The sequence below is a fragment of the Myodes glareolus genome, chromosome 22 (assembly GCF_982192425.1).
Source record: "Myodes glareolus chromosome 22, mMyoGla1.1, whole genome shotgun sequence".
NCBI lineage: Eukaryota > Metazoa > Chordata > Mammalia > Rodentia > Cricetidae > Myodes > Myodes glareolus.
Window position 1 is genome coordinate 31,742,259 of NC_142047.1, and position 19,643 is coordinate 31,761,901.

The following is a 19,643-nucleotide window of genomic DNA, read 5'->3' on the forward strand; positions in this document are numbered from 1 at the left end:
CACAATCAAGATATAAAATTATCTGCAAACTTTTCATTGGGTCGATGCTAGCGATTACAGTCACAGACACACGGTGGCACACCCCTGCTCCAATGTCCTAGCCCTATCACAGCTTGTTACTATTTTCTCATCCAGAGGACGGGGAGATTGTGACATCTATAGCAATGTGACCAACTTCAATCAGGAGGGAGTTCCCCTTGGAGACAAGATGCTCAGAAAGAAAGGCAATAAAGATTCTCAGAATGAAGTGGGACTATCCTTTCGCACTGCGAAACCGAACAGCGGCTGATGAGAAATTGCTCGGCAAGTAAAACTGCTTGCAGCTAAGCCTCGTGATCTGAGCTCAGTCCCCCATTCCACATGGTAACAAGAAAGAACCAACTCCCAAAGTTGTCTTGTGGCCTTCACTCCCTCTCAAATAAAAATGAATAAGATGTTAAAAGCAAAAAAGTTATCTTGTTAGCCAACGTTTCTAAGAAGTTGCGAAGATAAATGCTTTGAGAACCCCAATTGTCTATGAATTCACAGTGGTTAATTAAAAAAAAAAAGCTTGTTTGTTTTCCTGGGTATTGTCTATCAGGTTGACAAAGACCCAATCTAAATGGTAGTGAAGAACACCTGAACAGATTAGCTGATAAAGGGCAGAGAATTCCTGACTCCATGTTCCTACCCATACTTCTGATGGGGTTTTAGTGAGTAAAGACGTGCCATTTTCTTTAGACACAAATATAAATTGTCCACTGAAGGGTAATATGAGTCAGGGAAGGAATCTAGAGGGGGTCCTTGGTCTTCCTTTTAGCTCATTAAGTACACTAGATTTACTCAGGATGGGCTGTTTACTCAGGAAGGACCGCTGAGCAGGGATGCTAAAGTGTTTCAGTTGTGGTCTCCTGTATTGTACTAGTGGAACAGGATCCTTCACTGGTATGAATACATTTGCTGCACTTGAAGGGGCCTGGAAGAGCCACTTGACAATGTCAAGTGTCTACTGTTCTCATAGGAACTGTTACCTAGGCTGGTACCCCAAGAGTTACTTCAGAGGTACTTGCATATATGCCAAGGCATTCTCAAAAATCCACAGGACATTTTCTCCTTTTCTAACTATTGTTTGGTTAAAAGTGGTACCTACTATTATGAATAATGTCAAAAACTGAGAAGGAAAAAGGAAAAGGAAAACACACTCAGCAGTTGTGTAGAGCTGTTATATGTCATCAGACAGGGTTGGGATTCTCCTTTTGGTAAGAATGACAGACAAGAAATCCTGCTCATATATGAAGGAGCTCCTAGAAGCTTCTCAAAATCCTTCTACTACAACGTTCACTCAGCGTTCTTTCTTACATCTTTATCTGAAAGAGTTAGGTTGGATTTAAGTCAGTTTTTCTTAATGTGCTCTTGTCTTTAATGCTTGTAACTGTCTGAGATGGATGCTTGATATATAAATGTTAGATTGATGGATAATTTATATGTAAATGTGTACATACACAGTGAAATGCTACTCATAATTTGATTTCTAATATTTGGAAAACACTTAAACCGGTTCCCTTATCCAGGAAATTATCAAGTTAATTTGACACTGGACACCAAAGCAAATAAGATAGAAAGTAAGCTGAAAGTAATCCTACTCAGTTACTTTCAGCTGTCCTAGCAGAAATAAACCCATTTTCACCAGCAGCATAAGTGTTCTTACAAGTTGTGTCTCACTAGGATTCACTATGAGTCATGGGGCGAGGGTCATGATCCACTCCCAATAACACAAATGAGATGATCTGTAAGAGATATGGCATATGCAAAGGACCATGAGGGCAAAGTGGTAGGTAGTTATGTTTCAAGTAAGCAGGAAACAATGAAGGAACAAAGCTTTGATAGTGACAGACAGATCTCAACAAGAAACACAGAAAGGTTCTCATTTGGGACTCCATGGCTCACCAATCCTTAGACTTGGTGCTCACTCTCTTTACCAGCCAAACAGGAACCATACACTTCATAGACTTATGCTGAGGCAAAGGAGGTGAGGTCTGTAAATTATATTCTTGTTTGTAGAAAAACATTGCTTACTAAATAGTAATTGATTTTATCACAAATAATTGTTCTGATACAGAGTCTATAAAATGAACTAGCGTGCTGACTTATTCAGTAGGGGTTCAACAAATAACAATTAAATGGTAGCTAACCAAGACTTCCAGAGGTACCTTCACTCTTCTTTGAATTCTGATCCCTGAAGAAAGAATATATTTGTAGTGGTTCCGAAAGACTTCTCTTTTGTGACAAAGAGAGAAGGCGGCCTGAGACTCAAATGGATTCAGCTACGTTGTTCTTCTTTAATTATATCTCATTTTTTTTTTGGTTGCCTCATTTTTATGACAAGAGTTACTAGTTTCCCATAGATGAGAGCAATATAATTATCTCTAAAAATATTTAATAAAAGGAAATTAAATGAAAATACATATTGAGTAAATAATAAAAGAAACAGAATGATTGTAGAGTTGGGGAACATTAATCTGTCTATCATTCTTTGGTTATTTTGGAGGGATAGAAACTGCGGTATGGAAAGAGAGTATATGAGGGGCAAAGCCTGCAACTAGCTCAATGACCATAGGTTCTGCTTCTTGCATCCCAAATCTCTGTACCTTAGCCTCATTAGCATCACAAGCCAGGTGAGGTGTCTAAAGGGACCACTGGGAAGAATGACAGTTCTCTTCTAAGGACAAGAAGAAAAGAAAATTTCTACATAAGCAGAGACAATGTCATTCCTGACCTAGTGACTAGGGAGAAAGCATAGTCTAAGAACTCCCGAAAAGTAGGTCTTCATGAAGAAGAAACTAGGTTAGAAATTACAGAGCCCAGAATTAGCCCCATGCTTTCCTTTCCTTAACACTAATCTTACACATTTATCCATGTCCTGTTTTATTCTAAAAGAAATTTAAGACTACCTATCCTGCACCTTGGCTACCAAAAATGGTTGTGTTTTATATAATAGGATGGTATAAAGGGAGAAATGGCAGCATTAAATAATTTGGAATCAGGTTTTAATGCAAAGCTTGTTCTCAGCAAAAGCCATGCAGCTTCAAGAGCTTTGTCACTCACTCCAAGGGACAAAACCATACAAATCAGTTCCAGTCGTCCGATTCCAGCTACCCCAGGTGCTGGACTCACTGCTTTGTTTATCCCATTTCTCCTCAAGTAGTAATGAAAGCAAGCTCATCCTCAAAAATAGAATTGTGGCACCTCGCACATTATTGGCACACGGGGACATGGAGTTGATCTCAGGTGAGGGATGAGAAGAACACAGAACATGATATTGCTGCCAGAAAGACACAGGAACAAAGTTCATCCTGGTATAGCTGCTACACACTCACAAGAGCTATGGACTTTCACACACTCTTCCTAATTTCAGAACACCAAAGTCTCTTGTTTCCTACACCCTGTTTTAAGTTTTCTATTTCATACACCCTGCTTTGAGTGAAATGTCATTTTTAATAGATTGCCGCAATAATTGTACCTATTGGAAAGTAGAGAGAGATCTAAAATACACAAGGTGATTTAATCCAGGCACATGGTTACAGGAACCCACACCTGGGGAGTCTTCCTCCAGGGCTCCTGTTGTTGACACCCAGTGCACACTGCTCTCAGAGAGACTCTTCCCAAGTGAGTCTCAGCTGACCTTGCACTTAGCCTGGGCCAGACTCTTGCAGAAACCCACTAATTTCCTAGGTTCTTCCATTGCTTTTACTAGGTATAGGAAGCCTTCCTTTCTTCATGAAATCTTAGTTCTTTAAGACACTGACTCAGTACAACACCCTCATAATTTATGTGATCACACACAAACTCCCATGCACAAATCCCACACAAAGGCATCATGTAGACCATTCATTCTGCCCATGAGCATTTCTCGATCATTAGTGCCAGACACTAATTATTTACTGGGGGAAGGTCACTTTTCCTCCAGAGTCTTCCTCAAACATGTGAACAGACAAGAATTAGAAGGTGATCGAGGACACACAGAACCTGTGAAAGCTTTTTGAAAGAGAGTGGATTGTGATTTCTTTTCTGGGACCCATTTACACCAGGACACACATGCCCAGCAAGCACGTGTTACACAATGACTATGGTTCCATGAGAGTCAACAGCCCCTACCCACAGTAACTGCTCTCAGCCAATCAGACCTTCTGTCCTTGAATATGTTCTCTTGAACCCAACCACTTGCAAGTCACCTTATCCCTTTGGAGTTATGATGAGTAGAAGATCTGTCCTCTATGTTACGTCTTGCTCCTGCAACATATACAGTAAAACTCTCTGTGTTTGCTGCAAAACACACACACACACACACACAGACCCAGACTTGACAGATGTCATAAATCTGAGCCAAATGGCAACTCACTGATATAATACAGTGATTTTAAAATGGATCCCGGAAAAGCCTGAGTAATACAGAGCTATATCAGAGGCTATTGCAAGGGCAATGGTGGGATAGAGAAAGCTGGGGTTCCTCTCTCTTTGTTCTCCTGTTTAATCCATACAAACTCTCTCCATTATGGCCTTTAGATGTTAGCATTTGGGGTTAAAATCTTTTTTATTACTGTAATCTTGTTTGTTTTCCAGTTTTAGCTAGGCTTTCAGTTTTGTTTAACTCAGCATGCTTTGTCATGGTTGGCTTTCACTGACAATCATGTCAATCTATAGTACATTGTGCGAAGGCTCCATGTTGCTTGCCTTTGTTGGCTGTGTTCTTATTATGTCTTTTGGTAGACAGCCATTCAGAACTGTTGTGCATGAGAGAATCTTCTAAATTAGTGGGTGGGGGTGGGAGGTCATGGAGTGAGCATACACATCCCACAGCATGCACTGTGTATGTGGAAATCAGAGAGATTTGCAAATCACTTCTTCCCTCCCATCATGTGAGTCCTGGGGACTGAACACAGACCATTAAGTTTGGAAGTGAGCACCTTTACTTGTTAAGCCATCTGAGTTGCCACCCTGCACGTTGGACTCTTATGAGAAGTATGTGAAAAACACACATGTCTGGGCAATCACCTAGATGCTGCTTCTTCTGTAGATGGTCTCAGATAAGATTTTTAAGATTAAAAGAAAAAAGGACTGCTAAAATAAAATCACTAAAGAAAAGGCAAGGAGAAAATAATGGCATGAGTGGATCTAAAAGACGGTCTATTTTTAGTGGTCTAAGAAGACTCTTCAGAACCATGCCAAATTATGATGTAAACTTAGGTAATAAAAGTTTCTCCACCCTCCCATAGAAGCCAGCTCATTACCATACCCTCTCTCAGACTCTTAGCCTAACACCCTGCTGCCTCATTAAAGGACTAATCTTTACAGATCTGACCTGGTAGTAAGTAAACATACTTAATGTAATTAGTGATCTTCTTTCCAACGTGTTTTTGGGAAAGAAACATTGAAGGCAAGGGTATTTTTTTAATAGTTTTATTCAACCCCCGAGGTCCAAATGAGGAGCAGAAGGAGGAAGAAAATGAAAAACGAAATCAGTACTGCGAGGGATGCTATCACCCACTGATACAAGGAAACGGATCTAATGAGAGTTTACCAAGGCCAGTTGGACTGGGACTGAACGATGACGTGATCTAACCAGATTCTCGGAATTTGGCCGGATTCTCTGAATGTGGCTGGCCCGAAGTCTTTCTGAAAAGCCATTGACTATGATACTGGGACCTGTTTCCTCTGCATATACTGGATTTTGGGGATCCAGTCTGTTTGGATACTCACCTTCCTGGACCTGGAGGGAGGGGGCAGGAACTTGAACTTCCCACAGGGCAGGAAACCCTGACTGCCCTAAGGGACGAAGAGGGAGGAGGAGAGGGAGTGGGGGGAGTGGGAGGGTGTTGGGAAGAGGGGCAGAAATGGAAACTTTTATAATTTAATAAAATTTACTTTCAAAAAAAAATAGTTTTATTCTGCATTGCATGAATTGTTCTGACTCCCAGCTGAAACGTCATTCACTTTCAGGAACAGGAACAGGAACCCTTATAGCAACCATGGAAGCTTCTTGCGTACAAAGTTATCTCAATTATTTGAATTATGAAATATGGGGAAAAGAACAATAACATCCTGATATTGACTCTTTCGAAATTTTCCCTATGCATATTTCAAGGATTTTGTTGTTGTTGCTGTTGTTGTTACAAAAATGAAACTTCAAAGCTTTGGCAGTCAGAATCAGAATGAAGTAACTGATGTGATGCTAAGCACTTCATAAATGAAGTGGTTCCTTAATAATCCCATTGTACTCCACCCAAACGGCCAAACAGAATTATATTGCCATATCCTCTTAGTATTAAAAGTTCCTTTTTCCAATAAGAGAGCATGCAACTAAAGTACTGTCCACACACTGCATGAAATAACAACAAGCCTTTCCCACCTTGGAAATCCCGTGAATTGGAAAGCAAAATAGAAAATACCCTGGGCTACATTGATATAGTTTACTATGAAATAAAAATCTCTACTCAAATGACACTTGATTAAAGCCATCCCTAAGATTTATAACAGAAGGAAAAGATAAATTTGGAGTATCCATGAACAAAATGTGATGTGATTTTCCTTGTTCTTCTTCTTCCACAATGTTAAAGTTACTGTCTGTCAAAGGAATTGGTATGCAATGGTGTAAGCTACATGATCTCCACCTCAGTGTGCAACATGGCCTGTTTCTCTTTCAGGGCGGTTCCTTGAATTGGCCACAGCCAGAGTGAACTAGGTTGCTGGGGACTTAAACCCTTCCTACCACTTTCCCCAACAGCCAGAAAGAAACGTTCCACCTACAGCTGCCAAAAGAGCAAGCCAATTTACTCCAAAATAGAAACAGGAAAATAGTTTACAACACTAAATGCTTGAATCATCGAAGTGTCAAATTAAATATTGATAGCATCAATTTGAGTCTAAAATACTCTCTGGTGTTTGGAGAATCCAGGAAGGGAGGTCAGCAAATAAGAAACTAATGATGAGACTATGAAAAGAATGTTTCTGGAGGGCCCATCATTCCATCCAAGACATTCATCCATGGACCTGACCACCTCTGGGGTGGGTGAGACTGTACTGAGGTTGAAGAACACATTGATGGATACTACTGGACCCGTATCCCTAATGAGCTTGTATTGTACCTAATTTTAGCTGCACTTTCTGCAGCCTGGATAGCATTGCCAGAGGGAACACATAAGAACTACCTAGTCTCAGAATAAACTAGGTAATACATAGTAACCCATCCAATCAGTCAATAGACAGGGGTGGCTGAATTCAAGTCCAGGCGCAAATCATTTACCACTTGGATCCTCAGTTCTCTCATATTTCACAATTAGTAGGTGATTAAGAAGAAATTCTTTGAAAATTTGAAGCTGTATTGTTCTATGCAGGCAACAGACTCATTTTTACCCAAGAATAAACCAGACTAAACCAGAAGCCATGGAACATAGAAAGACCTTGAGACATGGTCACTACACTTCAAAGCCGATAGCAGTATAGCAACATAGAAAAGGGAGGATAGAGAGAGTATTAGTCGGTGAAATATAGCCATGGGGATGCTGGGGAGTCCAGTCTAGGCTGAACCATTGCCTCTGTTTTATCAGAACATGTGTTACACTGGGAAGGTGTGTGTGGGCATCATTTCAAATCAGTTGAATCCCCACCTTAGCAACCCGATGTGAGTCTTCTTCTGTATGGTCTAACTCACTGAGTTGCCTGGCGCACTATTGAAGATGCATAGTATATAATAATGTAAAACTAAAGGCACAGAGTTCCACCCTAACACGCAATGGACTCTTGATAGCTTTTCAAGTCAAACAGAGACTGGGGGGAAAAAAAGTTATTACAATTAGCGACACCTGCTGAAGCTGAATATCCTTCACTTTCCTCCTCCCAGTTCTTGTTTTAGGTCACACTTAAAGGAAAATAAACACTAATTCTGATGAACTCATACTAATTAGGACATTGACTGCCAATTAGATATATGATTAACTTAATATGGAAAAAGACAATTTGGTGTTGCTGCTTTATCCAGCTTGTTTGGAGAGAGCAGTTTTTACACGACATGACAAAAACGATGACGAAGGATCCCAGATGCTGGGATATGCTGAACAAACCAACTTCACATTTGCTTGGTGAGCTCAGCATAAACAAAAGCCAAAATGGTGAGTCACACAAGGCTCAGCAGTGCCGAGCAAGGGACCAAGTAGTCGGCAGGCAGTCTTCTGCAACTGTCCCCCACTGAAATCTTCATTCATTGAACAGAAATCCCAAAAGATCCTTTGAGGAACTCCCTAGTGCCCTTTGGCAGAAGACTGGCAAACAGAGTTGAAATCAAGGGTTGTGGGGGGCGGGGAGGACTGTGAGAACCAGTGCTCAAAGAAAAGTGCTCTCTATGGAAAATGCTAGCAGGGTGGGCTCAGAACCCAGAGCGCCTGTCAACCATTCTGTACAAGAGACACAGCAACATAAAATGCCAGCTTCACTTAGGAAGCTGGATCCCAATCCCCTCCCCTGTTGTATAAGCGCAGGCATATTCTTCCATGCTCACATTATACATACATACACATCCACCTACACACCACTCACAGGGGGATTAACATGACAAGTAAATGGCAAAGCCCCCTTTGAATCAGAAAGAACAAAACACTAAGATCCATTTGACGCGAGGAGCAAGGGGTTACACAGCGGCTCCCTGTAACTAGGTCAGAAACCAATTGCTAGTCAACTCCACAGGCCCAGAAAGATTTAATGAGGAGGCAACCAAAGACAGAAGGTGGAAACAGTGCCCCGAGCGCGTGTCCCAGACTCTGCAATCTGGCAATGGCACCCAGTCCGCACCATCTCTCTCGCAGACAGGCCAGAACAAACTTTCTGAAGTTCCTAAGACACTGATCCACGATCCTGGCTCTGGCTGCAGTGACCGGGGGAGAATTAAAACAAACTGAATCAAATGACAATCATGACCCAAGTAGAAGGGACAGAAGTAGTGAAACGATGCTGAGCCGGCAGCTGCAATGACACTAGCGGGCCATAAATAAAACAGCAATGCCAAACTAAAGCTTGCAAAAGCTGGTCCCTTCTGCCAGGATCTACAAGCCACTGTTCCATATCTGAACTGCCTGTGCTGGGCAGGGTGACTGGCACCTGCACATCGGCTAGCAGATGGGAAGGCCAGACCTGATCAATCCAGTGCCTACTCACTCTACCATCACGAGGTCACAAGCCGAAGTTGGCCGCTTACAGTCATCCTAGAGGGTCAGGCGGAATCCAGCTATGGTGATGAGTGTTCCAGAAGCTCGCTTCTCAGGGAGCTCACATGGGGGAAAAGGAGGGCCATAAGGCTGTGAGAGGACTCAGCCGAGCTTTGTTCTGTAGAGCAGCCTCCCAGAATGGCTTAAGAGGCAGTCCTAGCTCCTGGCACGGCTAGCAGTCTTGTGAATGAAGCACTGTGTGAGACACATAGCCACTGCTAATGAGTCCCGCACAGACACAAGCCAGAGAGGGCAGAGCAGTAGCCTGCTGCCGAAGAGGCAGACGAGAAGCAGACACTAGGATGACAGCGTGTGGGGCCCACCTGGCGCACAGGACTCGCGCTCATGGAAGTCATAGGGCCTCGGTAGCCAGGACTGGAAATAGCTATATTCCTCACACTAAAGAAAACCCCATCTTCGCCCACCCTCGACTCAGTAATCTGGAGAGTAGCTGTCGAAAATACAGAGATCCCATTAAGCATTGCACTCCTTTTATTATTTGGAAAAACATTTTAACTTAAAAGTATCAGAAGGCAATACTCAGAATAGTAAGGTACTTGGCAATGTAGTGCTCTAATACAGAAAGAAAAAGAAATAGTATGTTTGCTTTAGATTTTTGAATATGATTAAGTTTATTTGATGCAATTCCTTTGTAGATTGTAGATCATTAAAAACTCTAGAGGAAGGATAACCTTTGGAGTAAGCTGCAGGAGTTTGAATCCCTCCCAAGATTGCTCACTGGGTAACCACAGAAACACCTCCGCGTCCCTTTCTAGGCAACAGAGACTAAGTAGTTCTCCATCCCTTAGGCTGTCCTGTGATACTCAGTTGACTGATGGGGTGTACTCATATTAAGCTTCATGATGCTTCTCACCTTCCTAGATTACTGTCCCATCCTTGTGAGACTGAGCTGACCCTGAGCCTTCAAATTCAGATTAGATTAGCACACTAAATTTTTCGGGTCTTCCCAGTTATTGAAATTCCAAGCATGGGTAGATATGCAGCTTAAACTGAGTGTGACAAGGCACATTTCCACTGGTTGACAATTAAGAGGATTTAAAGAAAACAAGAGAGGAAATGTCCCACAACCCCGCCAGCTTCTCTTGCCTTCTCCCATAAGGGTTCAGAAAGGCAAAGATGGACGATGTCTAAGAGTATGTGTATGGGTGTCTTCTAAATACACATGTGCAAAATTTTCAGACATTGTTTATGCTGATGAGTGTGCTTCATAACCCCTCTTCTGCTGAGAGGTGCTTCTGTTTCTTTGATGTGCAGTTCACCAGAGGACCTTGTTAAACCAAATCTACCCTAGGAGGTCTAGGAAGGAATCAGAGGTCCTGCCTAGCTGATAACTCCCCAGGAGAAAGTAAACAAGCTCCTGGTCCAGGGACAGCTCTCTAAGAGAGTAAGGCCTTGCAGGAAGCTGCAGTGCTGGGAGGAAGTTCTCCCTGGAACTCTTGGTGCCTCTTTGATGTCAGGGCTGCTTCCTGACAAGGTGCAAACTCTTTCATTATTCATAGAACCACTCTTGTTAAATCTGGGCTTAAGTACTTAGACCCAGAGCTGGGAGCATTTACTGTTTTGTTTTGTTCTCAATCAAGCAAACAGAATAAAGCAAATACCCACTGATGCCTGGTGTATGCCTTTTGGGAAGTTTCTTTAACTTCTTCCCCCCCTTTCCTCTTTGCCTGGCTGCAGAATCAGAGGTGGGAATGCCACAGAGGAGGTGCTGTGCATCAGTTTACATTATCAGAGCAGGGAGTCTCTAAAGGGAAGGAATGGCTGGGGAGAGAAATGAAACAATGAAACATGCTCTCATTCCATACCCCTGAACTAAAAGCCTTTCCCTGCCCTTCTGGAAAGCTGCAGGAAGAACAAGAGTTGTGTAGATGAGGCTCCATTATGTATTTGCCGCACAATACCAGTCGAGTGGCTAAGCCTCTCTATAACTTAGTGCTTGGTTTCATTTCTCCAGCCTGGAATGTGGCCCCAGTACTGTCTACTCTGCAAAAATTATTACCGCGAAATAGCTCATATGTAAGAGCATGACATTAGTTCCTCCAAAATTCCTCAAAAGTCACCCAGGAGTTGCATTCTGTAACATTCAGGGAAGCCTTTCCCAAGTCCTAGCCCTTTCCCAGATGGTGATATTTGCATGGTTAAGAAACACAGAAGCAGAAAGAGGAAAGATGGCCATAAGAGAAAGGGCAAGCAGAGTCAAGAAAAGCAAATGGAATGACTGTCACAGAAATGAAACGCCTGACTAATGCTTCTTAATTTTTGTACAAAGTACTGAAAACATTGTCAGATCACGGTAACATTAAGCCGTTTTCCAACCTAAAAGAGAAGTGGTTAATATTTTTTATTAAAATCCGCATATCTGAAAATACACTACAAAGGAAAAGGAGTCATCCTTAGCACACATATGCACACATGTGTTGCCTTCCCCCTGAAACTGAACTCCTTCCAGCCCATAGCTGAATCCTACTACACATGATGGATTCAATCTTGGAAGATCTGACCTGTCTGACTTCCTAAAAAGAGAAACCCCTGTGGCTGCTAATGTGTCTCCACACCCCATCTTGTCACGATCATTACCAGCATGGCCTGCTGGCCAGACTAAAAGAAAGAGATAGAAAAGTAAGGACAGAAAGAAATGACTGGCGGCACACCTTTAATTTTCACAACTCAGGACAGAGCGTTAGTCGATATTTTTCGTTTCAAAAAAAAAAAAAGACAGAAATTCTGAGGGAGGATTAGAAGAACCCACGTGTGACAGTGGCTTCTTTGGATGATCCTGTGCTAAAGCTCTTTCTACCCGCCCCGTGTTGTGAGGGGGCTCTCCTCATCAAACCCTACTTATAAGACCATCTGTGTCCCTGCCCATGCAATCAAGTCCTCAGCCTCCACTCAAGCATTGTTACAAACAGTCCTCTCCTTGATGTGGTTGTTCTAGGCTGTGGGCCACTGTAAAGACCCCTTCTTTCATTAGGGATTTCTCTGTCTAAACAGGATTTATGATGATCCCTTGGCAAGGAGCCGTGAATCACTGGCTTTCACAGGACAGCCAAAAGAGTGTTTCAGGAGACTCTACCTCTGACAGGCAATCCAACCCTGAAGATTTATCTCCTTGGATGAAACAGGCATTGCCTGATGCTTCCAGGAGGCTGCAGCACTCTGTAAAGGCAGTAAACACACAAGACAGTGTCGGGGCCACCAGCCCTCTCCCAAAGGGTGACCCTAAGGAATTGACCACCTTTTCTGAACAACCATCTCAGCTGTACGACAGAGAAGTGGTTTTTATATGGTCTGTCATGCATGCTAGCTGCAATACAATAAATCTTGATTTGGGGGTTTGACCTGATAGAGGGAACCAGTTATTTTTGGCAAATGATGTATGGCCTGAAAACAGCAACAATAACAGACACGCTAGTGCTGTGCCTTCACAGAGGAGCAGAAGCTATAAGTGTTCTGCTCCAGACTGAAACAGATCCCTACACCTGTAGCTCCCTAGAGTTTGCCAAGGAGTGATAGACCCCTTCAGAGTGTGGTAATTTCATTTTAGTATGAGAATCACAAATCTTACCTCCCTACCCTAGCACTTGTTAAGTCCAGGTTTTATTTATACCAATTCAAGACAATTTTCTTTGATTTGTCTTCTGCAAACTCCTCTCCCAGTTCCTGCATTCCCACTTTAAAAAGCATGGCGGTCCCCTCTTCTTATGTTCTGTTTCCCAAGGATGCAGATAAGGCAGAGAGAAAAGTCTCTCCTCACAAGCTCTCTGAGAGACATTCCAGTTAACATAACCTCACAGCCCGGTCTAGGAAAATGGAGACTGGAGAAAGAGACAAGAGAGCGAATAACACCCTTCCCCAATCCTGCCAATTCTGGGGCCATAAAACTTCTAATCTTATAAACACTTGGAAAGACAGCTCTGGTCTGAGGGGTAGTGGGGATCTAAGATAGGATGAATCTCCCGAAGCTATGTAGGACATCATCTGACAATAAAGAGAGCTGAGGTTTGCTTGGGCACATACTCTTTCTACACTCCCCATTGCATCGTGTTATTTTAAGGTTTTCATCCTTCTGCAAATCCTTCAAGCGAAGGTTGCAGAATCATAGAGACACCAGTGCATCTAAGTTCTGGCTCCACCGCGCCAACATAGGAGCACCTGAAAACCACTTCATCTCCCGAAATGTCAGCTTCCTTATCGAAGGAAAAAAAATGATATGGGTATTTTTATAGATGATTAAACATGGATAAAATGAGACGATCGAGCAGAGCTCTCCTTGCAGAAACCTACAATGCATGTAACTTCTTTTCGTGACTCCTAAAAATAAATACTCTGTTGTAAGGTACATGTGGCTGAAAAATGAAATTTTAACATGAAGAGAATAGTTAAAACCAATGGAAATAATATTGCCTCATCTAACTACAAAGGTAACACTAATGAACAACACAGTGGCAACTGAGAAGAAGAAAAAGGAAAAATAAAATTAGCAAATGTTTCATCTCATCTACCTAATGTCCTAGCGTGTTACTCATAGTCAATGAATTAATTTTTTGAATTATGCATTTCTGTAAAGAAAGAGCCTCATATGGGGTTCAGATACTCCAGCACAGTATGTTTAAAGGAAGGAATTTTTTAAAAATCAGCTATTAAGTTATTGCACATCTACAGAACTCAGCAACAACAACTTTCACAGTTATCTGAGGGGATCTGTCTGGAGTAAGCTGTTCCGTTCACCTAAAAAGATACTGCAGTATCTTGCCTGCCTGTTCATATTAATGATGATCCCCACTCTTCTCTCTGTGATCCACAGACACATCTGCACGCTATCTGCGTGGTTGACACTACAGGGATGTAGACACACTGAGACGTAGTTTGCATATCAGAAACAGAATGTAGCAACTGAGTTGTTGCTTTGTTTCTTGGGCTAGAGTCAAATTCGCTAGCACCCGCTCACTCCACCCCATGTGATTCATTAATTCAGAAAGTAAAGGGTGGCATTATTTCTTCATTCTTCTGGAGATTACTTGTATTTTGGCAACACAGAAATACTAAAGAATTTTCTCTGGTACTGCGAATAAAACAGAAAACTAACCATGTGACTGTGTTTGTTCATAAGATTTTACAGTCTCTCACACTGCTGTTTCCATGTAGAGAAAAACAATTCCGATGCTCGTGAATAAATGTCTATGAACTGACTTCACTTCATCCTCTCACATCCCATTCCACTTGAAGTATGTTCCTTGTGGATTAATTCCTATTACACTGATTACAGCATCAGAGAAGAGACTTAGTGACATACCATTCCCACTATAGACTAGAGAGCCTTTTGTTTTAATATAGTGCAACTCTTTTCTATTATGAATTTTCCTCTGAACTTTCCAGAAATGTTACAGAGTGACATATATTTCAGCTCACATATAAGGATCATTTTCTAGGAGAGATTTTGATGCATAAGTCATCAAGTATTGATCAAGTAAGGCTTGTCAATCAACTTCACAGTAAAATTTAAGAGGCAGGGTGAAAAGAAAGATCCCTGGTATAGGTTCCTAGAACCAGCAGCCCTGAGTGAACCATATCCTCATTTTATGAGGGAGAAAAAGAAACGGGGCGGGAAGCAGGAGTAATGTTGTGTAGAGAACTTAAAACAGAGGCTAACCTACAGCCCAGGACTGTGGGCTGCCTGATGTTAAAGAAGGTGTGACCCAACTGCTTCTGCCTTTAAGCTGAACAACACTGTCAAAATCCACTTCAATCTGTATATAAGACATGGTGTGATCCCTGCCAAATATGCACAGGCTGATTCTTACACTAAGGGGGAGTTGCCTGGGTCACAGCGAAAATTAGAAAGTCAACTCAGGAATTTTGACAAAGCCTTTTACATGATGAGATGTTGCATATTCCACTCAGGAAACAATTAGTAATTAACTGCATCCCAGGTGCTGTGATACAAAGGATGCAGTAATAGATCTCTAGCTGCATGGTATTTGGATTGAAGTGTGATTCCTGACAAAACGCCAGTGGAAGAGAATATTTACTAATGTATATTTGGTTGGAAATCTCTCCAGCACAAGCATTTAACCAAAGAAAGGCTTCAAGGGTAGGAGAAAAAAAGCTCATATGCATGAGGAAATAGTATTTTAAGTACATTATTTTTTAGAACATTATTGTCTTTGGATTTTTCTGAACAGAAAAGTCTTTGAGTCTTTGATATTTTCTCTCCCCATCCCCATTTCTCTCTCTCTCTCTCTCTCTCTCTCTCTCTCTCTCTCTCTCTCTCTCTCTCTCTGTGTGTGTGTGTGTGCGTGTGTGTGTGCGCGCGCGCGTGCGCACGCACGCACGCACGCTTATTCTTGCTGTTTTGAGCACACTAGGCAAGTATGATACTACTGAACAACTTTGTTTCCTTATCAAGATGATTTTTTAAGGATGGTATTAGCATATATATTTTTTATATATGGTGTCCCTTTGAATTTAATAATAAAATTTCTCCTGTACCTTGCCTGTACTCTTATACAATGTGTGCCTAGATAAGTGTATGTCTGAGTATGGGTTTCTAATCACCATTCTATAATGAGCCTTCTAGTCTCTTTTATTACACTTTTTCCCCTTCAACCCCTTAGCATGGCTGGAAAACAAAATGTCTCAAAGCCTGATGCTTCTCTGCCTTCCTTGATTGGATTGAGTCTTAGCCACTGCAAAGTCCATGTCGTAGTCACAGCTGATAAACCCCACTGCTTGAGCCATTCAGGTGAGTTTATTTCTGCTGGTGTCACCTGCACAGCCTGTTCTCCCAAAGGTCTTGAAACAACTATCTTCCTTGTCTTTTGGAAAATCACATGTGGATTCTTACCCCTTACCCATCTCCTCTCCATGTTTCTGTTTCTTTGTAAAGAATTAATAGATTGAATGCCTGGAAACCTCTCTTTCCTCAGTTTACATCTCTCATCTAACATTGTACTATTTGTATCAACAAGATTTTTAGGTTTCAGTTATCCATATTGTTCTCATTACCTATTAATGCATACTTAGTGTCAAAATTTTAAAAAATAAAATGAATAAACGAGAAAACACACATTTCTTTCCACTGCGCTTTTAGTTACTTTTTGTAAAAACACAATTGAGATTTTTCTCCTTCTATTGTACCTGACTGAATAGGTACCCTGGGCATTTTTCATGAACCAGTACTTAGCAATCTTTTGGAACCCTGCTTCTAATGGTTGTTTAATTGCCTTTCAGGATGAACAACAAACTATAAAACCATTCAACTCCTTACTATTGGGCTATGGATAGTTTTAAATTTTGCTATTATAAGTAACAATGTGACAAACATTTTGTACATTAATCTCTGTCCTTATTCCTGCTCATTCTTTTGGAACAGATGCTAAGAAGAGAAATCGCTGGGTCAAAGGAGGTAGGGCTTTAAAATTCTGTGCACGCATTGAAGAATATTTCCTAGAAATGATGTTTTAATTATTGTATCTCCAGAAGTATAATGAAATGCACTTCGCAGTTTTACATCCCCTTTCTTATCAATGTAATAAGCACAGAAAAAAATAAGAAGAAGAAAAGGAGGAGGGGAGGAGGAGAAAGGAAGGAAGCGAAGAAGGAAGGAATGAGGGAGGGAAGGAAGGAAGGAAGGAAGAACAACTGAAGGGAGAGAGACAGACATGTGAGGGTTGGAGGGAGGGGCATCTTGGAAGAGAAAAAGGAAAGGGCAAAGTAATGCAATTATATTCTAATTTTCAGTTAGTACAATTCAGCATGTGAAATAAAAGAGGACAAAAAGTATTGCTCAAATGTTCATATTTTGATTAGTATCATGACAATATTTCATATATGTGTATGTAGATTATCTTTAGTATTTAAATATTTCTCTCTAATAGTTAAAACATTTGTTTCAGAGATTGGTATAAAAAAAATTAAAGGTATTCCCCAGACAAGTCAACCAGTGCAATAGCAAGTAAATGCTAACTTACATAGAGTAAGTAGGCAGCATCTGGTGCCTATGTCTATGTAATTGTGTCCACTAAAATGCTAACTTACTTTAGCTGTCTCTGAAACAGTATTGTTAGCTGTCCATAGCAAAGCTTCCAACAACCCAGAGTAAACATGAGGATTATTTTTCTGTCTTGGGAAAACAATAGTGACATCATGTCACTCAAAAGCTTTTCCTCTGGGAAATAAAATAGAGCTTTCAAGAAGCCGTATAGTACCACATATTGATGTGTCCTGAAATCAACCTGTGCTGTAAACTTGTGATGTCAGCAGACAATGCCTTCAAGAAAATACCGTGCAGACTCTACTTCATATGCCTGCGTAGAGAGGAGTCCCTGAATAGGGCTGGTCCTGTTTCTTTCTATGCCGCCCTAGGGTCTCTACTCCCTATGTCAGTCAAGGTTCATGCTACATAAACTCTCACCCTCCCACCTGGTGAAGTTCCACCCAGAGGCTATCGTCAGGAGCTTGCCAACCCAAGAATGAACCACAGAGCCCCTTGCCCAACCACATCTTTTCTACAGATTTGGTTTCAGGTTTGGAAATAGTGAAATTCTTACCTGCGGCAATGTGATATCTGACCAAATGTGCAGCTCAGCTCAGGTCATTCCTCCCTGGGTAAACTAGTAAGCTTCATATTACTGGAGTGGGAGAGCTGAAGAGAGCAATGCCATGTAGTATCTGAGCACTACCAGGGAGTAAGGAGATCATACCACAAGCTAATAACAGAAACCATTTCCTTTGGATATCTTAAACCAAGTAGACAACTATCACAATTGCTACCATATGAACATACTTTCCTCAGCTCTGAAGGAAGAACCACCTTATCAGAGGAATGGGGACAAGTCTGTCTGCCATGTTCTATTGAGTCAATATTCCTACACTCACCAGGTTCAGCTTGACATTCACCATAGTCAACAATATAGTCTGCATCCAGCCCTTTCCCTTACACTGATTAATGAAGGATAACAAAGTTTTCTCTCTCTGTGTGACTTGAATCCATACTTGCTGCGGGAGTACCTTCCACTACTTCAGCCAATAGTCGCTGAAGTATGAGCCCACAATGCTGCGGGAGCGCCTTCCACTCCTTTAGCCAATAGCCGCTGAAATACCAGCCCACTGGGGCGTGGTATATTTCTATTTTAAAAAGAGTCGCAAGTCTGGGCTCTGGCTCTCTTGGTTCCCGCGCTTGGTTCTGGCTCCTGCTCCAGCGACTAGGCTCCTTTCCTGACGGTTTGTGTGTATGTAAGTTTTACCCCCCCCCCCAAAATAAATACCCCTTTAAAACCTAACTGGTGTGGGATTGATTCGCCATTACATACTAGCTAAATTTGAACTACCAGCATATTGTGTTAGAGAAAACAGAGACTTGGTAGTAAAACAAACTTGGGCTCCAAGGTAAATTCTGAAAAGTGGGTACTGGATAATTCAAGTGAGAAGCCCCAGTGTTATGCATTCTTCCCCAAGAGAGACTTAGAAGTTGCTCTTAAGATTTAAGAACTTTTATGTTTGCTATTCAAACCATCCTGATTACTAGTTGACAGCTCAAATGTTTTGCTGACAAACATTTTCTGACAAATGAGGGATAGGGAAAGGATAAAATTGGAAAGACAACATCTTTCAAAAGATCTCCTTACAAAGGCTCTAAGTGGCAGGCATATCGTGTCGCTATATGACAAGAAGAGAAAAGACCAGCATTTTGTGTTTCTAGAGTAAACTCCCCAAAGCCACCTAAAAATTAGTCTTATCAATGAATAAATATTAAATAAATAAATGGATATAAACTAGGACTCAGTTTTGTGATTCAACTTTCTGAAAATTAAGAGAACAAGAGGGACAATATACCATGGATGTTCTTAAGTGGAACCAATTTTCTTTCTTAGGAGATATCTTGAAGTCTCTATAGCTGCTTTTGATAGTCTCGACTAGGGAGGAAGCAATACTGGAGTCAAATGGCTAGAGACCAGAGAAGCCAGTAAGTATTTCACAAAGTACAGGATAGTCCTTCAGGGTGTAGAGATGACCCACTCAAAATGTCTACTTGGAGATGAAAATGGGCATTCCGAGCCGTAGCATCAAGAAAAACTTCATGGACAATGAAAAATGATCACTGCATATTTAAAGAGAACAGGAACTCTTGTACAGATAGAAGTTATCAGAAAAGGTGGACCTGATGGTCAGGCAATGTAATAATGGCTTGAAGGTGTCTGCCTGGTAGTAATTCATCTAATTAAAGAATTTTCTAAGTGCCTTCCATAACAAAACAATAGCTACAATTGTTACTCTTTGTTGCCAGCCGTACATACCTGGAGGAAAGGGCTCTCAACTGAAAAATCACCTTCATCAGACAAGGATTTGTGCATGGTTGTAGGAATTCTCTAGATTGCAAATTAATGTGGA

The 19,643-nt window shown here is 41.5% G+C and overlaps 1 protein-coding gene across 2 annotated transcripts in view; it reads right to left on the reverse strand.

Moving 5' to 3' along the window:
• Cdh11 (cadherin 11) overlaps positions 1-19,643 on the reverse strand; it is a 164,585-nt gene that overhangs the window by 107,725 nt on the left and 37,217 nt on the right. The window contains exon 1 of one of the 2 annotated variants that reach the window (XM_085682074.2): positions 9,224-9,359. The exons of the other annotated variant lie outside the window; for it this stretch is intronic. The gene's annotated coding sequence lies outside the window, so the exon portion shown is untranslated. Of the gene's footprint in view, positions 1-9,223; positions 9,360-19,643 lie in introns of those variants that run through there. 2 annotated transcript variants of the gene reach the window in all.